Consider the following 15,146-nt stretch of genomic DNA (forward strand, 5'->3'; position numbering starts at 1 on the left):
AGATATATATATATATATATATATATAGTACCATACTATATACATACATATATATACCGTATTGGCTCGGATATAGGCCGCCCCCGTATATAGGCCGCACCCTAAAAGTTTGGTGCTTTTTTTTTTGGTTTCTTAGACAACCTCCCGTGCCGGCACCCCCCCCCCCCCCCCCGTGGGAAGTGCTGGCAGGGGAGGCTGTCTGAGCGTATCGGGGAGTAGGATGCAGGTCCCCTGCACCGCTGCGGGGGATCTGTATCCTAACCCCGCTGCCTGCCCGGCGCCCGGGACTGCATGTCCCGGGCGTCGGGCGCTAGACCCCGAATATAGGCCGCACCCCCACTTTAAAGACTTAAAGTGGGGGGAAAAAGTGCGGCCTATATCCGAGCCAATACGGTATATATATATATACACTAGAATTAGCCACGACATCTGAAGTGACAGTTTTGCATCTGCAACGGAGCTGCGTAGAAGGGCTAGTAATTATGTTTTTACATAGATCTTTATGCCACAAGCATCAGTCAGGCATTGTATCATGTGCTAGTAGTACCTTTATAAATCACCCAGATGTGTCGGACCTTTTTAGACCTTACGGTAAGGATGGTAACGGCTATGTAGAATGCAGATACCACGGTGATCATTTTAGTAGCCAGCTTGATTATTTTAGGATTCCAATTAATGTTTGCACAGGCGTAAGGTTTTAGGGACAATGGCTGCCGGGTGTCTGAATACAAACCTCAATCACTCATTGAATACCCCCCTCAAAGGGAACGTAGTGTATGAATTTAGGTTTTCCCTCCTGTGACAGAATTGCATGGCAAGTACACAGCTGTACGTTCCGTTTTTTATTGTTTATTTTACACATTATTTTCAACCACCAGGACCCATCAAGTCATCTTGGTTCCGATAGTTAAAACACATACCCAGCATAAAACAGCGCCTCACTGCTTTACAATCCAGTTATATCCAGTCCGCACGTCTGTTATGGAAGATGCAGCCCTCCGAACCCATGCGTTGCTATGTATTATGGGAATTGTAGCAATATTCTGGCGTCATGTCATCGGTGGTAGCTTTGAAATATTTGTATCCAGTCCTTTTGTGTCAGAAAACTTGGTGCGGATTCATGTTCTAGTATGGAAGGCGGTGTTACAAACGTGTACATTGTACTCCATTTAATTCACCTTATGGAAACATTTATACTGACAACCCGGTTACACAATGCACATTGAAAATCTGTGCATTGTGTGGAGTGCGCACTGAAAATCTAGTGCAGCAGTATATATATATATATATATATATATATTATGTGAAATATCGCCTATAGCAAGACTGTGGAACTCCAGGCCACAAACAGACCAGGATTTTTGTAAACCCTTCCTTTAAACACAAGTGATGTATTCCGTTCCAAGGATTTTGACTGAAGCTGCCGTGCTCCTGCTTGGCTATCCGGAAAATCTGTCCTGGTTGTGGCCCCCGAGGCCTGGAGATAGAGCTACTATGGGATACTGCAAATTGAGAGATAGTTCTATACACTATGGTTGTTGTTTTTTGTATTGCTTGCATGGGAATCTTCAAGCCATGTTTAATCCTAGATCTTTAATTCTTACTGTTTTTTTAGGACTAAATAAGCATTATTTACAGCTTATTCCCTTACTTAAAAGGGAGGTTTGGTTAACTCATACAGGGAAATGAGATGTGGGTTTGTTTTGGATGCTTTCCAATAAAGCCTTTCTTCAAATGTTGAACTGCTCCAAATTATATGAATATAAATGTACTTGTTGAACTGTGGAGTCTCCGTTTTCTGGCAAACGCACTGTAGTGGGAAGGAATCGGTAAAGTGTTACAAGTCTACACCTGATCAACCCAGTTGCTCTGATCCCAGACGGTGCCGTAAGACTAACAGTATTTTGGACAGCCCAGTGCATAATATTACTACAGTGTGTGTGTGCCTCGTATCAGAAGGTTTCGGACGCTTGCGGACAAGGTTACGATACCGTTGCGGAATGGGGAACGATAATAGCGTTCCAAGTGAGTTCTGTACGCCCTTCCACTTAGTTGCCGTCAGGCGAGGGAAAAGATACATTAAGCAATTGTCTAAGTTGGAAAAAACGATATAAAATACCCAAAGGGGGAACCTTATCGATTTACACCTGGCAAAACCTCCTAAATGACCAAGCAGGGAGATTGAGTGATGATGGATTAAAAGATACTGTCAGAATTTGGCTAGATTGTAGCAAAGAATTTAAATCGCTAGGTGGTGAAGAAATGTATGATGAAAAGCATTCGAGATACTTGTGTAAGATTCCAGTATCGTCTACGCCACCGCCCTATAATGGCGCCGAGCTGTCGGATAAGGGGTGGAGCTGCCCAGCCTGTAATGCCATGATGTCAGGGGATCGTCGTTTTTGTCTGTACTGTGAGGCGCCCCGCCCCCTACCTGATGTGCCTACCACGTCATGTCCGGCACAGGCATCAGCGCCATCTTGTGACGCACCTTACCAACCAATTATTTATAGTGGGATAATGGAAGATCCCCACCCACTGCCTGATCCACCCTCTACGCTATATCCGGCGCAAACGTCGACGCCATCTTTAACACCAGACAACGCCCAAAGCTCAGGCCTACCTCCGGCTCTGTTACCCTCCATGACCGTTACCACGGTGTCACTGTACCCCGTAATTAACCCGGATGGTACATTTGTGTTGCCTACTTCAGCAATGACACCCAAAAATATGGTCCCGATTATGGTTATGGGAGATGCAGAAACGGGAAAGGGGAATACGATCGTTAATGTCGAAGTAGCCCCAATACACGATCAGGCCGAGGAAGGTATACTAATCCAAGGAGGGAGAATATTAGAGAGGCCTACAACAGTACTATTTCCACCCGCTCCTCATGTAGTTACCCCTCCGGGACCTACACCCAGCACTACTGCCCCGATAATGATGATGAGCACAGGCGACAGTGCAGACGGGGAGGAAATAGATACGACTGAGGGTGCAACAGCTGCCAGGACCCAATCCGATGCCGACGACGGTATGGTACTTAAAAAGGGAAAAAGGTTACCTGGACCGAAACCAACAATTAAACCTCAAAGAGGAGCTAGGCCCAAATACACACTCTCTCCCAGATTTCAAGACCCGCCTGTTCTCACCGCTGAGGAGATGGGAACTAGGCCCATCTATTTTCACCACTGAAGAAATAGGTACTCATGACAGTCTATCAGAAGAAGAGGGCTCAGAGGAGGAGGAATCCCGAAGTATTTACCAGGCCTTGCCTCTTGTACGTTCTCCTGTAGGCCATCGCCGCATAAGACATATTCGACAATCTGATACTGAACAGCCTTCAAGTACGTCAGCCCCGCAGCTACCATCCACGGGGAATATAAATCCCAACAATCCGTTTTCTCCTCAATTCGCTGAGATTATGTCTGCAGCCATAGTACAAGCCACCCGACGCGCCGCAGAAAATGTCACTCCACGAGATGGTCTCGCTTCTACAGAGCCGCGTTCCAAGTATGTAGCATTCAATCCGCAACAACTGTATACAATAGTCAAAAACCTTCCCGAACCCGATACTCACCCAATGCCATTTTATCGGAAAATCTCACAGGCCTGGACTACCTATGGATGTACCTGGTCTGACCTTGTCAGTATTATCCAAGCCAAATCAGGAGATTACGCAGATCTTATTCTCAACCAGATACGAGACCCATCTTATCCACCTTGTGATCCCAGATCCACTGAATCAGGTCAACTGTTCATCAAGCAACTGGAAATCTAGGCGAAGGACAGATTGTCCGAACAAACCGTATCCCTACAGGATATAACCCAAGAAAAAAGAGTCAGTGGAGAAATTTGCCCACAGAATCAAACAACATTTTCGTGATCTAGGATTCTCACTCCAAGAAATGGCACACATTCGTATGCTGGGTCGTGCCTTTGTAGACGGCCTCCGCCCTGACCTCAACAAAGTACTCACCACCTGCCGCCCGGAATGGAGGTCAATGGATCTCGAAGTTTTGATACAAGTCGCGAAAGGATTGGAAGCAGGTAACAGCAAAAAGAAGTCCGCCATCGTGGCAGTAATGACAGGAGGCGATGCCGCAAATGAGACTACAGATGGGCAGCGACAACGTCGTAAATGCTACGGATGTGGGAAAGTCGGACACATAAAAAGGGTGTGTCGTAGACGCCATCTGTGGGCTGCCCACCAGGCTCAAAATCAGAACCAGAGTTCCCTCCCTCCTCCACCTCCTCCTCAACAATAGGAAATAGGCGAGCAAATGGAGGAGGGGGACTCTATTTGCATGGCCGTCTCCACCCCTCCTTCCGGCCCTTCCCCGAAAATTACACTTGATGTTGCCGGAAAACCCTGTTCTTTCCTTGTGGACACGGGCGCTGCTCGCAGCGTGCTCTGTGAGACAGATGCACTACAATCCTGGCTATCTGATATACAGCTTCCTTGCAGCGGGTTAGAAGACGTGGTTCAACACAACCCACTCACACGCCCCTTACCCGTTACAAGCTCTTCGATACATCTGCCTTCATCTACCCTAGCACAATTTGTAGTCAGTGCCACCTGCCCTTTTAATCTTTTAGGAGCAGATTTTCTCAGCAAGATCCAAGCCAATATTTCCTTCACTGACAAAGGAACTGTCACTCTCAACACCGCCCTTGCCCCTGAAGAAACCTGTATGCTTATGGCAGTAATACATGATCCTGTTGCCGAAACCTGGGATGATCTATCTAATTCTTTGAATACCTTGCTTGACCATCTTCCAGTTACCCTATGGGCCTCTGAACCCATGGACATTGGACGTCTCAACGTCCCGCCGGTACAAGTAATGCTTAAAGATCCTCCCATACAAGGCCCAATATCCTCTATCAGTGGCCCAACTAGATGCAATATCTATTCAAGTATCTGCACTCCTAGAATCCGGTACAATAATACCTACCATTTCTCCTTGCAATACTCCATTGTATCCAGTCAAAAAGAAACAGATCAAAGGCCAGCCTCCAGTGTATAGGATGGTACAAGATTTACGCGCTGTCAACGAAGCCACGGTTCTGGATGCCCCAATTGTGCCGAATCCTCATACTCTTCTGTCCAGTATCCCACCTACGGCATCCTGGTTCACTGTAATTGATCTTGCTAATGCCTTTTTCTCTATTCCATTACACCCTTCGTGTCAATACCTTTTTGCATTCACTCATGCTGGTCGACAATATACCTGGACGGTAATGCCACAAGGAGCTCAAAACAGCCCGTCCAGTTTCAGCAAAGCTATGTCTTCGGTGCTTTCTTCATGGCAAGACGCTCACCCGGAAGTTGAACTCCTGCAATACATGGATGACCTACTTCTCTGTACTCCAGATTCATCCACGGGTCAAGAAACTACCCTGGATCTGCTCTATTTTCTAGCCACGGCTGGCTGCAAGGTCTCCAAATCGAAACTACAGTTATGCCTTCAGAAAGTGATTTTTCTGGGACATTGTATTACCAAAGGCCGTAAACACCTTACAATGGCACGGAAAAAGGCCATCTTGGAGTTGGCCCCGCCAGAAACTCCACATCAACTACAGACTTTTCTGGGTCTCATTTCATACTGTCGTCCATGGATTCCTGATGCTTCTGATCTGATGCAACACTATATGACTGTATTCCTCAATTTTCTATCTAACGCCAGAGGCATTGGACTCATTCGACGCTCTACAACAAATGATTGCCTCATCTCCAGCTTTGGGAATTCCGAACTATTCTCTTCCGTTCCGTCTCTATGTCATGGAACGACAAGGCCATGCCACAGGCGTTCTCACTCAGATGCACGGTGGTCGACATCGTCCCCTCGGATTCTACTCCAAACGTTTGGATCCAGTTGCTCGTGCAGCACCCTCCTGTGTAAGGGCTATTCATGCTGCCAGCTGTCTTCTGGATGTCACTTCAGATATTGTTCTCGGACATCCTTTGACAATTCTAGCTCCACATGATATCTCAGCTATTTTACAACAGACTCAACCCATCTCACTGCTCAGCGTCATCTTCGTCTCCAAGGGAGTCTGTTGTTGCCCGACAATGTTACTATTCAACGATGCAATGTTTTTAATCCGGCTGCCCTCCTTCCACTTCCAAGGGGGGAGTATTCTGATATTCCGTCTACGGATTTTATTGATCTAGCCACAGAAGAAGATCTTCAGAAACAGCTACCGTGGCATACACAGTCATCAAATGTCGATTTTCCAGATGTACCACCCGAAGACGACCCACATGATTGTCTGACCATGATGCAAGCGGAAGTCGGTTCGCCTCCGAGCATACAGGATACCCCACTCTCGAACCCAGAATGGACCCTATTTGTGGACGGCTCCAGATATGCCGATGACAACGGTCGCTTCCATACGGGAATGGCGGTTATGACTCACACCACAGTACTCTGTGCAAAAGCTCTACAACCGAATCATTCGGCCCAGGAGGCTGAACTAGCTGCCCTCACCGAGGCCTGCATTATGGCCAAAGATTCTACCGCGAATATCTATACGGATTCCAGGTACGCCTTCGGAGTTGTACATGATTTTGGAGTCATCTGGAAGGCAAGAGATTATATCACCGCAGCAGGGACTCCAATCAAGAACGGGAAAGCAGTAGAAGCTTTGATGACTGCGGCCCTACTCCCGAAACAAGTTGCAGTAATCAAAATTAAGGCACACTCACGGGCTGACACTATGGAAGCAAAAGGAAACGCCTTAGCGTTAGAATGTATATCCTTTACAAGAGAGTGGGCATCCCGCTATTATGGCTTATATTGCAGTATATTTGGGGAAACATGGTTAGATCTCATGGGTATACAGGGTCTACAGCTCAAGCTATCAGTCATCAGGGAGGTCGGGTAGCCATTACAAGAGATGCACGACAAACAGGTCCTCCCACTTTTTGGTACAACTCCAGTAGCACAACAGTAGCCACATTCTCATTCCAACCCTGTCACATTATAGATTGTATTTCCAGACGCTACACCAGAATACTCACTGGTACAGTGTATACAAAAGAAGGGGATATTACCTACAACTTTGACCCCGGATACTGTGATGTTAAAATAGGGGAATGTGTTGGGTATATATGCTATGCAGGAGGGCAATGGGGGGACGACTGCGGATATTGGGGCTCTGTCATAACTAACTCAGGTACCAAATGGGGATATAAGCCCCATGAAGCCCTTGCTCTCAAAGACCAATATGGTAAATCATTGCTCACACGAATGACTCTTTTGTCCACCGGAACTGGTGATAATCAACGGTACACTCTTACCATAGAGAATCCACGACCAACTGATGCTCGAAAATATATTTTCGGGATTTACAAATATGGTGCCATCAGCGGCAAGGCCCCCTTCTATTTTAAGGATATGTATGATAATTCACAATGGGAAGAGCCTCAACACAACCAGTCCCCAAAAGAAACCCCTCGAACCAACCAGTCTCAAAACAACCAGAAATTCCATACAATGCCCTGCGCGCCATCCAACGTATGATAGCTATTGCAAATCCCACTTATGACGATACTGTAGCCATAGAAACCGGGTATAATGATATTAATTTATGGCTTGAATGGATGAGATATTCTACCATTAAGCACAATAAGTCCAATTGCTATGTGTGCGGTAGAGCCCGTCCGCATCTTGGAACAGTACCTTTACAGTTGCCTATCAGTCACTGTTATGTCTATTGAGTCTTTATACCAATACCAGTAACAAATTCACTGAATGTGAAAAGTGGAAAAGAGAATATCCCCTATTAATCGAGGCTCCCAAACTCAATGGAGGAATTACTATATATTCTGGTACTTACACTTGTATTTCAAACACCGAGGGAACTGGCAAGTTTCTTGGTAAATTCTCTGACGGTAGTTGTGCAGAATACAGCAACCTGACCGGTTCCCTCACACAAAATCAGGTATATTCTCTGGGAGACATCTACTGGCTATGTGGGGATATGAAACTGCGCACCAGACTAGAAGGTAGCTGGACTGGTGAATGTGCACTGGCCAAAGCTATAATGCCATTATTTATAATGTCAGAAAAGCCAGAAACTGATGAGGCCCAGTCCACCATGCTCCGCGAAAGACGCAGTGTCCCAAAGGCACCCGAGGGCAGTTTCGACCCCCGTGTATATATAGATGCAATAGGAGTCCCTAGGGGGGTCCCAGATGAGTATAAAGCCCGAGATCAAGTAGCCGCCGGTTTCGAATCCCTTTTTCCAATTGTTACCGTAAATAAAAATGTTGATTGGATTAATTATATCTACTATAATCAGCAGAGATTTTTCAACTACACTCGAGACGCGCTCCAAGGACTGTCGGAGCAATTGGATGCCGCGACCCAGATGACTTTCACGAATCGTATGGCATTAGACATGATCCTGGTAGAGAAAGGGGGGGTCTGTCAAATGATCAAAGAAACCTGCTGTACCTTTATTACAGATAATACCGGCCCAGACGGGAAAGTAACTACGGTTATTAAAAAGTTAAATTCTCTAGGAGATTAATTAAAGCGCAACTCCGGAATCGATCATCCATGGGCCGAATGGTTTGGATGGCTCAAAGGATGGAAGCAAGCCCTGGTCCAGCTGGGAATAATTTTACTGATTATTGTGATTATTGTTGCTTTTATGCTATTATGTGTAGTCCCTTGCCTTCGACGCCTATGTGATAAGATGCTTGCAGTAGGTGAGACTACCCCATTGATGCTCATGTATGATGACACGATGCCAAGCCTTGCACCTTCCTACGAAACACCATTCAGTTCAATAGTTCCCCCTGATGGTAATTCCTGCCCTGTGTAGGGACATATAGATCCGAGGGACATGTCCAAGACCTGAAACCGGGATATTATCCAGTAGGGATAATTTGTCGCCACTGCAGGTGAAGAGGATGCGGGATCATGGCCGGTAGGATCTGTCAGGATTAGGGACAGTCGGCCATCATATATTCAAGGGGGGACTGTTATGGAAACAGTCCCCCCTTGAATATATGATGGCCGACATATCCCTATTGGGACTGGTACCCCCATTTTTTGCTCTTTTTCCCTGGCACCCCAACCCTCACCGACTACCTTCGGCCTCTGACATAATCATAGTCCTGGGAGTGCTATGGAGAGGTGAAATGCTCCGTCTCTCCACATCATCCTCTTCACTTTCCACGCTGTCCCCGCAGCTTCCAGACATTGGAGATACCGTTTCCCCATAAGCCAGGCATTTCTGTTCATCCTTCACGCCATTAATCCTGAATTTGGGGCTCTCCCTCCCCTTCGGAGGAAGATCCCGTACAGGGGGTGACAGTCTCTTTAATGGGGATTGTTTCGGAGGAGGGCTGTGCTGGTCACCGAGCAGAGTAACCAGGAAGGTGATGTATCTCATGGCTAAACGCAAGATTTCGTTCTTGCTCAGCTTCTTGTCCGGGGGATGCGTGGGGATCAGTTTGCGTAGTTCAGCAAAGGCTCCGTTTACATTCTGCTGTCTCCATCGTTCCCGACTGTTCGTGAAGACGCGGCGGGCAACTTTTTGAGGCTGCCGCACTAGAACAGTAAGATATTGTGTTAACACTGTGCCATTAATATTATTTCACCGTTGCTACTGTTCAATATAGTCTTTTTATAATCCCCTAACATCCAATATAACCTCCCTCTATATCTGTATAGTCATTCCTTTTACTGCCCAGTATAGTTGTCCCAAACGCCTTCACCTCTCAGTAACCTCTCCACTTCTTCTCAATGGGCTGGTTGATGGGGTTTACAGGTCTTTCCCTGCAGGGACCCCTGAAATGGTTATATATCCTTCTCTCAGATAGGTAAATGGATATCAGCAGCAGAAGGCTAGGTTTTGGACTGTCCTTCCTGGCTGGTCAGATAGGAAAATACTGCTGGCTTTGGGAACTGTCTGAATTAAAGCTGTTTTTACAAAATGTTGGGATGTTAAGATGTTACAGAGACTGTCTTGGGAGGAACACTTGCACTTACACGTACACACACACACACTCAACACTAATGTAAATGCACACACACTAATACATTAACACACACATCCAGACACTAATACAAGTAGACATTCAACACTAGCACACAGTAACAGATGCACACTCAGACACTCACACTTACATGGCCAGACACACTAACACAAATGCACACAGATAACCACACATACACAACCAGACGCTCAACACTACACACACTCACATGCACCCAAACACACACACTCGTACTCTGACACTAACATACACATGTAGCACAACAAGACTTTGAACACTTACACCTAGACACCTCGGGATTTGCCCTTGTATCGCTGGCCGGGGCTCTTACTCTGCCCTAACTGTACTAAGCGGAAGAATGAAGAGAGTGTGAGAATGTGCTTCTGTACTATAATAGTTATAAAACCAAACTGCAGAGATTCATCTAGAAATTCCCAAGCTACTTCTTGCTGGTTAGGCTTGGTTATGCTATAGTGGAGGTAACTGCACTACATAGTTACATAGTTAGGCTGAAAAAAGACATGCATCCATTTATAGAGTCCTGCTGTCATAATCTACTTTTCTATGACACATTTAAAAAGTTGGCTTCACATCCCAATGCTACTCCTTCACTGAGAGCTCCCAGCTCAGTGCCCTCAGACTCCCCGCACTCCTCTCCCTCTAACCACTGTTTTGCTTTCATGTATTAAACTTCGCAGGCTTCGGCGTGGAAAACAAGATTGATAGATAACAGAATGTGCCAATCCACCCAACCCACATTTTCCTTAATTTAACCCCCCCCCCCCACAGCCTGCCACCCCGGATTATCTTGTACAGATCTAATTTAAGACAATGCACAGCTCCTCGCAGACAGACTGGTGGTTTACAGCTAATGTACGGGGCACCCAATGGATGTCGTCGCTAAAACTCACACATTACGCTATTTTTCTACATTTTAAAATATACGTTTTTGAACAAACCAAAAAAGAAAAAACATTTTTTTTAAGCGCAGATGAATAGGAAGAATCTAATTTTGCTTATTTTCATACCTATGAAAGGTGGCTCCATGATATTTTGGGGGCTTCGTCTCTTGAAGCGTCCAGAAAAGATAGGGATCAACCCGGTTGCGTGTAAATATGGACTGTAAAAACGAAAGCAGGGAAAACAGTAGAATAAAATATATTTATTTCAGCTACTTACTAAATAACAGCGCTTATCGTAAAATCAAACATCATAAATCTACTAACTAAATTTACAGAAAGTAGAAGTATGCGATCGAGTCATTGTGAATGCTTTATAACCCAAGCACGGTGGTATCCTGTATCAAGTGGTATAGAACAAGGAATTATATAAACCACTGCTATAAATTTTAGAGGATGGTGCGCTCGGATTTACTAACCTGACTCATAACTCTTTAGGTTCCACCTTTGATCTTACGGTGTGAACGTTGCCCAGAATGGCCAAAAACTCTTTATTGCATTAAACGAAAGCCGTGTAGTGTCGAAATGTAACCTACATAGCACGACGCTAGTGATGCGAGGTGCATCTAGGATACAATCGAACCATGTCCTCCTGTTATAAAGCAGATCAATAAAAGTTCAAACTGAGAAAATAAGAAGGAGGCGGACGCTGGGTGCACGTTGGGCACTATCACATTTAAGAGGCAAGTGTGTTGGTTAAAGGTTCAGTCTGATGTCCCAGCACCGTGGATATTACGTGACCCTTCGGGAATAGTGTGACCGCGTGCACAATGCAAGCAATCAGATAAATAGGCTCCGGTGAAGCTAAGGCTGGGATGAAGCTGTGGTTTGTGTAATTGCTTACCTTGGCAGGAAGGGGTGAGGGTGGTACTGCGGAGGGAATAAAGGCGCTCGCATTCCAGGCAGTGCAAGCATCAGGGAGGGTACTGGGTGCAAGGCAGTGAGTTCAGGGCGCAGGGTCATCCTGCTGTGCCCCAGGCTGATGACGGGTACATGTGCGGGAATGTCTTGCGTCCCCACAGGTGCCCGCTTTTCGTCTGTGGGGGTTTCGGGGGAAGAGCTGGGCATAAGGGCCGTGGTGCCATTCGCAGGCGGTAGTCTCTCTGAAGGGCTTTCCTTTCCCTGCATCCTGACATCGGTGCAGTTGCTTTGTGACTCTTTGTCATCAGATGGACACATGAGGACGCTGAGCTTCTGCAGAGGAATTAGACGAGATTAAAGTCCTGATCTACACCTTATCAGTACTTGCGTATACTTTTTTTTTAAAGTAACAAGTCTATAGTCGTAGTCCTAACACACCCAATAACCCCTAGAGGGGATTGAATAGAGAGGTTTTCATTCTTGACCCAATTTATTATTATTTATTGTTTTATGTAGTGCCATCAAATTCTGTAGCGCTGTACAATGCCACATACCATTAAAAGCAGACAGTCATGCTTTGCCTGTGTATGGCCGCAAGGCACGTATTGCACATGCGCTGTAGCCACGTGGCACAAGTTAAAACAGTGAGCCATGGGCCACTAGTGCCAACCTAACTAAGAACTAATTGATAAGCGTGTGATCGCATTCTTGTTACGATTTATTGAGCAGACACAGACGGCCTTATATCAGGTTTAACAAAATGCATTTTATTATGCAATATATACCAAGTTATCTGCACTGGGTATCTAAGCTTAATTAACCTTACAACGCTGGGCAGATCATCAAATGTTTGGGTATACCATCAAATAATAAATATATCCCATTTCTGTCTCATAAATAAAAAAAACAAAACCTTACAGGGTGAGCAGGTTTAGTTATTATATTATATATATATAGGGCAAACTTTATATCAAATGTGCTTTTTTTATAAATAAATAAAACAAGCCAGATGGGTAGAAACACAAAAATAAATGTAATGGAATAGAGTCCAAGGAAATAATCACAGAACAGAGTAATAAACAGCAGTGACAGCGGTGCTTTCATATGTGGACAGTGCAGCTGCCTGAGGCATATTGTACAAATTATTTGTTTTTAAATACTAGTATAGATGTTATTTATATATAGATATGTTATTTTACTGAGAGAGTGGTAGATGAATGGAACAGCCTCCCAGCAGAAGCGGTAGAGGGTAATACAATGAGGGGATTTAAACATGCATGGGATAGACATATTGATCCCAAATTTAAGATGAGACCAACGACTGATTAAGGTCGGAGTCTTTACAGCAGATAAAACGAGCCGACTAGACGGCCGAATGGGTCTGATCTGTCGGCACACAGATGTGTTTCTGTGTTATATATCTGTTTACAGTAGGAATAGTTAGAACTAAAAAATACGTCAATCATTTAACACAACAAAAAGAAAATGTGATTCGGAAATACATGCAAAGTCTGAAAATGGGCAGTCTGTAAATGCCAATTGGTTTTCATCTAATCTCGCAATCTGTTTCCATGACCAAATCATTTACCTTGTCCAAAACTCACTGGAAATTCTAAACCACCAGCAACAGCCAAAAGCCACACGTTTAAATTATTGTGCACAGGTTATTTAATTAATTATTGTGCACAGGTTGTTTATTTCAATTATTGTGCACAAATTAATTATTGTGTACAGTTTATATATTTCATTATTGTGCAAAGATTATTTAATTATTGTGTACATATTATTTTTTTAATTGTGCACAGATTATTTAATTGTTGTGCACAGATTATTTATTTCAGTTATTGTGCGCAGATTATTTAATTATTGTGTACATATTATTTATTTAATTGTTGTGCGCAGATTATTTATTTCAGTTATTGTGCACAGATATATTCTACATCTAATAGGAGATCATCATCATCACACTACTAAATAAAATCTGTCTAATTTGGGAATCGCTTGCTTCAATAAAGGACGTGTAAAGGATATATATTTTGTCTATATATATATATATATATATATATATATATATATATATATATATATATATATATATATATCCATTAGAGTATTTATCATGTTTACCAGTCATGCCTAAACCCACCAGTGATGAGCCAGACCACAATACCACATCAGAATCATTCATATCTTTACCATGAGGTGGGCTGTGTTATGCTCATTGCACACATAATTTTTTTTAAACACACTAAAACTGCAGTCAAACTAAAATTATTATTTAAATATACATATATATTTAAATTATTTACCCCGAACAGGATATGTTACATTAAGTTAAAAAAAATAGTTTCATTCAAAATAATATTCTCTCCTTCCTGCCGATCTTTTTTCCCCTTGTTCCTTTAAATATATATTCTTTCATCTCAAAAAAAATCTTACTATCCTCGGGATAAATTCTGTACAGTCTGTACACTGCCAGCTTTATTGAACAAACTTTTTCGTATTTGTTTATGTGAAAAACTTTAAATGACACAAAAACAATACAGCGTATATTCTGTGTGCATAACTTTAATAGTGTATGTACAGGGTATATGTTGAACATTGAGTTGATCTGTAAAGGTGTATGTAACAGAGTAATAGCATTAAATACCATATAACAGTAACACTGCCTGTCTGGAAACGTGATTGTACAGTGAATATGGAGACTTGTGTATGTACAGGGTGTGTACAGTGTCACTGCATCTGTACGTGAAACGCAGTGAGTGCAGTGTTTATGTGGAAATGCTTTGTTTGTGCATGTCGACCCTTTAACAATATGTAGTCGTGTCTGTGAATAGCGCTTGTCGGCCCCTGTGCGTTCTGAAATCTCGGAATGTATAGAAACAACTTGGCCTACGGTGCTAAATGCTGTGCACAAGTGACACTTCCTCCGGGACTTCTCCATTTCTCAAAGAATAAAACGTTTAGGACACCGCTCGCTCTGACCTCACCGACATTCCGATTTTTACCAACCACATACGTTACGCAACACGCACACATACATGTACATATGCAAAGCAATACATATCTTATACATGCACACAAGTCTCCACGAGCCGCTTTATCCACCTGGTAATAAACACATCTCTATCTGCGCCAAAAGAAAAACGATTCAGCATCTTACCCATACAGGGGTGTATTACCCAGTGCATGTAAACCGAAGTATTATTCGTGTTTGTATGTTAATATGTTAAATAGTTAATGTTATTAAAGCCCCACGGTATATCCAGCCCTGCTCCCCATAAGTGTAGGCTACATCGTGGCATAAACAG

Source organism: Sceloporus occidentalis, unplaced genomic scaffold (genome assembly GCF_023333645.1).
Source record: "Sceloporus occidentalis isolate IW3139 unplaced genomic scaffold, rSceOcc1.0.p SCAF_205, whole genome shotgun sequence".
In the NCBI taxonomy this organism is placed as follows: domain Eukaryota; kingdom Metazoa; phylum Chordata; class Lepidosauria; order Squamata; family Phrynosomatidae; genus Sceloporus; species Sceloporus occidentalis.